Source organism: Xenopus tropicalis, chromosome 5 (genome assembly GCF_000004195.4).
Source record: "Xenopus tropicalis strain Nigerian chromosome 5, UCB_Xtro_10.0, whole genome shotgun sequence".
NCBI classification, from domain to species: Eukaryota; Metazoa; Chordata; class Amphibia; order Anura; family Pipidae; genus Xenopus; species Xenopus tropicalis.
Window position 1 is genome coordinate 40,574,380 of NC_030681.2, and position 6,198 is coordinate 40,580,577.

The window sequence follows — 6,198 nt, forward strand, 5'->3', positions numbered from 1 at the left end:
ATGAAAAGTGCAAGGTCTTTTAGGAGTTTCATTGTCATTAAATGCAGCAATTAGTGATGAGCAAATCTGTGCCGTTTGGCTTCTCCAAAAAATTCACGAAACTGTGAAAAAATATGCGAAATGGTGAAAAATTTGCAAAACAAGAAAAATGACGTGCAGGATAAAAAATTGTTGTGCGCATTAAAAAAATGAAACACACATTTTTTTTATTTATGCGCATGTAATTCTTTTGACGCATTTGACACACGCAACTTTTTTGTCATGCGGCAAAAGAAAAAAAAAATCCGCCAATGGCAAAACGCGGAAATTCACTGCAAATCCATTCCTGGCAAAAAAAAAAAAATCTTATCTCTAACAGCAATGCATTTCTTACATTTATCAGTTTGTGTGTTATTCTCTATTTAGGCCACAAGATGTCATTATTGTTTTAAAGACCAAGTTTAGAAAATCATTATGCCTCTTTTAATACTTGTAGGGTAATAAGCAAGGGACAAAATATAGGTGCAAGTTACCCTGTTTTTTGTACTTTGCAAGTGGCCTTTGCCTCTTATGCCCTAAGGTGCCACTGCAGCCAGGCTTGCAGTCATTTGCATCAAGTTATGGTAGGTATTTATTATTTGTTTTTTGGGTTATTGTCAGACAAGTTAGCAACACTTCTACAGAAGGAGATAAGATATATACTGAAAGGATATGACAGGAGAACAGAAAAGAGCATGAGGAGAATTGTGAAAATAGAAGAAAAAGAAAGTAAAGGGTGATAGAATGGGTGGGGCATAACACAAGAACAAGGATAAAACAGAATTGAGCTGACCCAGACTGCCAATCTGTGGATTCTGGCAAATGCCAGAGGGGCTGCTGTAAGATACCATAAACCAGCGGCGTAACTATTCTGTACCAGGCCCCCCCTCAAAATAATCTTCAGATGGGCCTGGTGCAGAATAGCATATTCCATCAACCCCTTGCCCCCTTCCACTGCCCTGTCTGTCGCGTCCCTGTGTTGCTTTTAAATTCCTGCTAGCCGCCCACTCTCTTATCTCAGACCTGGTGGGGAGCAGGGACTTACAAGCAACGATAGAGGAAGCACAGCCCGCAGTCTGGGCCCCCCCGCAACCCCAGAGTCCTCTATTGTTATGCCATAAACTCTCTAATGTACTGCCATAAACGGTCACTTTTTATTGGGCTGGTGGGGGCGCTGTTTACTGGGTCTCTGTGTACTTAAAATGCCAGGGCCTACTTTGAATCCCAGCCCAGACATGGAATTGAATAAATAAACAGGGGACAGAAGAAAATGGGAAAAGAATATAAAGTGGAAAGAGAGTAAGTGAGAATATAAATGGAAAAAAAGTAAAGTCTTAACAGAGAATAGAAATAAATAGGGTGGGAGAGAAGGGGAAAGCATATATAGAGATAGAATAGATAAGAGGGTATAAAGGAAAAAGCTGAAAAAAAGGAAGCAGAGGAGAATCAGATACATAATTAACAATAGAATCCTTTGTAGTGAAAGTTGCGTAAGATTTGTGGTGCTGTAAACTCATGGCCTGATCCTAAGGAGGTGGTCCCTGACTATAAAGTTCTATGGTGCCCCAAGATTTCTGATGGCAGCCCTGATGTACAGCACAAAAGAGAAAGAAAATAACAAGGAAGTGTTTATACCCCCCCCCCACATGCAGGACCCATGTATTTAAATAGGCCCTTAAAGGACAAGGAAAGGCAAAGTCACTTGGGGGTGCCAAAATGTTAGGCACCCCCAAGTGACTTTAATCGCTTACCTTGTACCCCGGGCTGGTGCCCCTGTTAGGAGAAAACAGCACCAGCCTGGGGCACCTTGGGCGATGCGCTTCCTCCTTCCTGCTTAGTTAAGCTATGACTATGCGGTAGGCGCATGCGCAGTAGAGTGAAATGCTGACTTCTCTGTTAAAGTTCGGCTTTTGACTCTACTGCGCATGCGCACGCAGTGATAAAGGAAGGAGGAAGCACTCGCAGCTACCCCGGGCTGGTGCTGTTCTCTCCATACAGGGGCACCAGCCCGGGGTAAAAGGTAGGCGATTTAAGTCACTTATGGGTGCCTAACATTTTGGCACCCCCAAGTGACTTTGCCTTTCCATGCCCTTTAAAGGTATCTCTGTAGCCTGCAGCTTCCCACTATGGGAAGTGCTACACATCAAAGAAAACCATACAAATATAAATATGCCACATTTTGCATAGTGATTTCTGGCATTCAGACAGCAATTTGTAGTATATTTGATCACTATTTTTATAAACAGCTTGATAAATAGGTCCCTTAATGTGCTTTTCACTTGAAATATTTGTTTGTGTGTAGTAACAATGTCTCTTAAGGGGAATGGTATGAATGACTTGACATTCTTTTTACATCAGATACTGACTTTAACCTTCCTTGTTCCACCCTATTGATTCCAAATTGTGACTTTGTACCTCCACTTTCCTGAATGCTCTAGGCTTTGTGGAATCACATATAACGTTACTGATAAAAACCTTCAACTGGAAAAAAAGTTTAATTCGAAAATTTCAATGTTCAATTTATTTTGCAAGAATTTTGGTCAAAAAGGAAACATTTCAGCGGAATGAAACAGACATTGCCTAATATTATTACATTAAAATGCTAATACAATTAAGCGTAAAGGAAATGAGATAATGAATTATGCATAGGCCAGACATGATGATCTCACAGTTTGAGTAATTAGGCTTGGCAAAAGACGAAAATGAAGAAATTATTTTTTTAGCTGGCTGGAATCCATATAGTTTGTCATGTTTGCAGAGATTGGAGTTTATTGGAGCCAAGAACTTACAACATGAATGACATTTATGGAGTGAGTGTATTCTTGTACCTGAATGAGGGAAGGGTTTCACACACTGAGCACATGAGACATGGGCAGACCTGATACACAGATCAAGGACTCAGCCTTGCACCCCTACCTGGGTGTGTACATATTCACCACATTTTAGACTGTTACACCTATTGCACGTGAACTTTTAGTAGGTAGGGGAACTTTCAGCCTTCCAAAATTTCCAGTCCAAGACGCTCTCCTTCATTTTTTTTGTATGCCAGGGGATGGAGGCTGAGCTGTCATATTATATTTCAAATATTTTTTAAAAATGCACTACCCTTGCTCCACTCTGTTAGCTGCCATATTTGATTTGTACAAGACCTAAAAGCTAACACACAAGATGAATGTCGCTGCTTGCATCAGTCATCATACTGGACTCTGCCCAAACAGATATAAACACAAAGGGCCTGATTCACTAAAGGGCGATAAGACGAGCGCTATTTTTATTGTGCGCTAAAATTTTTACCGCATCTTAATTTTGGCGATTTTTCACACGATTCACTATAAGCATAATCGCGCTTTTTTACGCGCGATATTGCATGCGTTATTTAACTCGCGAAGACTATTTCAATGCGGTATTTGCTGGTACATGTGCTAAATTACGCCCGCGAATAGTCGCCGCATATGAATGGTAGCTTAGAAATAGTGTATAAAAATTGTCGCCGCATATAAATGGTGTATATAAATATTAGCCTCATATAAATGGTAGCATATAAATGGTAGCATATAAATGGTAGCATATAAATAGTAGATGCTTATAAATAGTAGCCACTAGTGATGAGCAAATGTGTTCTGGTTTCTTTAGTGAAAAATTAGCAAATCTTTCGAAAGATCCACGAAACGGCAAAAATGTTGTGCGGGCAAAAAAATTGTTGCTGTGACTATTATGTTTTGACGCTTGTATCAATTTTTGTATGTGCGGTGAATTTTTGCGTGGCGAATTTTTTCATGCGTTTTGCCATTGGCGGATTGTTTTGCGAAACGCATGAAAAAATCCGCCGCGAAAAAATTCAACGCACGTCCAAAAATTTGCTGCGAATCCATGCCTGGCGAAGCATTTCATCACTTGTAGCCAAATATAAATAGTCGCACAAATGAATGCACGCCATGTTAGCCATACACGCCAATACTTGCAGAAAATGACTGTATTAAAAATGAACATTTCGCTGCAAACTGGCGGCTGCGTCACTCTAGGGGAAACACAGACTTGAATAAATAACACTGTAAGTCCATATTTTATTGCAAAAAATCATTTACTGTACTTTTGTATAATTTTTCGCCTGCCTGTAATAGGTGTTAATTTTCGCATAGCCGAATGCGATATTTAGCGCGCAAAAGTTATAGTGAATCATGCGATCGTATTCTTTTCAGCGCGGAAATTAACGCATGCGGTAAAACTAGTGCGAGAAATAACCCATGCGAAAATGGCAATTTTTCGCACGCGATAATACTATGGTGAATCGTGCGCAAATTCTTTTGCGTTTTTTAACGCAAAAAAGCGTGCGATAATTTTTATCGCCCTTTAGTGAATCAGGCCCAAAATGTGGTATACAACATAAATTTGAAGGGGTCATTTTAAAGGGCAGACAAAGGCTGTCTGTAAAGATTTAGGTTGTAAACAGTATTTCCATGTTGTTGACCTACCAGGGAGCACCATCTTTATGAGAGTGAAGATTACTGCCTCTGATATTGTACCTATCTCCCTTCCCTCCTGGTGCTCGTGGTCCATGCAATAGATTTACACTGGGTCATTGCAGGCAATCAGTGTGCATGTGGGGTTGCTGATCTGCACAATTCTGTGCTTCAGTGTCTGTCTGGAGACTTAAGATGATGGGCCACTGGTATCTGGCAATGTGTTGCTGCACTAGGTTCAAAGCGGACAACCCTCAGCACAATCGTGCCCTATATATAACAACCCCCCCCCCCCACTGACTAGATGGGAACTATAAAGCTCCCTTTGCTAATTGTGTATGCAATCAAATGGTGCGTGATACACACTTACCAAGTCCTGCCATTGTGCTGCCCCCTTACATTAAAACAGAATACTGCATGTAACTGAGAAGTGAAGAGAAAAGAGGACCGATTTACAACAGGATTTATGGACTTTCAGGCAAAAATATATATATCAAAAAAGTTGTTAAGAATAAAAGGTTCTATAACTGAAGGTTGAACTGATTTTAAAAACCATGAAGTATTACAGTAGGTGAAAGTTCCATTGGAGTTAATGCTGTACCACTTGTTATCATCCTTAGGTCCATACAGCTGTGTTTCTTTAAGGAACCACTAGTAAAGTAAATAGTTGTATCTTATCTATGCAGGTTAGAATATGTTTTTAGAAAGTGTTTTTTGAGTTTACTGTTGATATTTCTGTCCCTACTTCCTACCCATAGGCTGGCCTTAGCCTCATTAAAGGGTATATAAACCTTTCACAAACTCTCCCATTAATGAATATAATATAGTCTTGGAATAAAAAAATCATATAATTTTTCTGGCTAAAAAGCTAAAAGGGGTGATTTACAATGCAGAACATAATGTGCAAAGTGTAAAAAGAAGGATGCTACTTGCCACTGATTTGCACTTTGTACACTGCAATCTGCATTGTGTAAATGGCCACATGCCTCCTCATTGGACCTTTTGCGTTGGAACTGCGTTAGTCAGTGCTGGGTTGTTAAGGGGTGGGAGTGGGAAACAATTAGGCGCCCCCCCACCTGTCTTCTAATTTGTTTTTCCGACAATCAAGTTAGGGTGTGTCAGGAGCCGCAGCCCACAAAGGGCCCTGTCATTACCAGCTGCTCTAAGTTAGTAAGGGCAGGACACTGTTACAGAGAGCAGCATTTCCTGGGGTGCACGTGCTTCTTAAGTGAGCTCTAAACAGGGTGCTGCTGCCATGAGGCAAGTTGACAAACTCGCTTTAGGCATCAGCACTCAGCACATTGATTTTAAATCAGAATTTTGTCTCTTCTAGTGCAAAGAGCACCCCCTGTGACGTAAAAAAAACAAAGCATGAGATGGGCAGCATCAACTGGGCTGCTGCAGCTAGGAACCAAGGGCACAAAAGCGCACTCCTATAAAGCAGTGCCGCCTTAGGGGTCCTAGCATGAGGTGCTGGCCTTATTTGTGGATTTGTGGGGAGGCCACAAAGGCCTGGGCCTAGGGCGGCACCGCACAGAAATGTTGAATTTTTCTTCCCATATGGAGCAATGGGGACCTCTCCCGACTGCACCGTATGCTAGTTTAAACGTGCGCGTTCGCACTCACGCGTGGGGTGGTGGGGGGGAGTGGGGTGCTGTTTGTGTGTGGGGGGGTGACAAATGGGGATGGTCTCGGGGCGCCCAGATCAGAAATCTGGCGC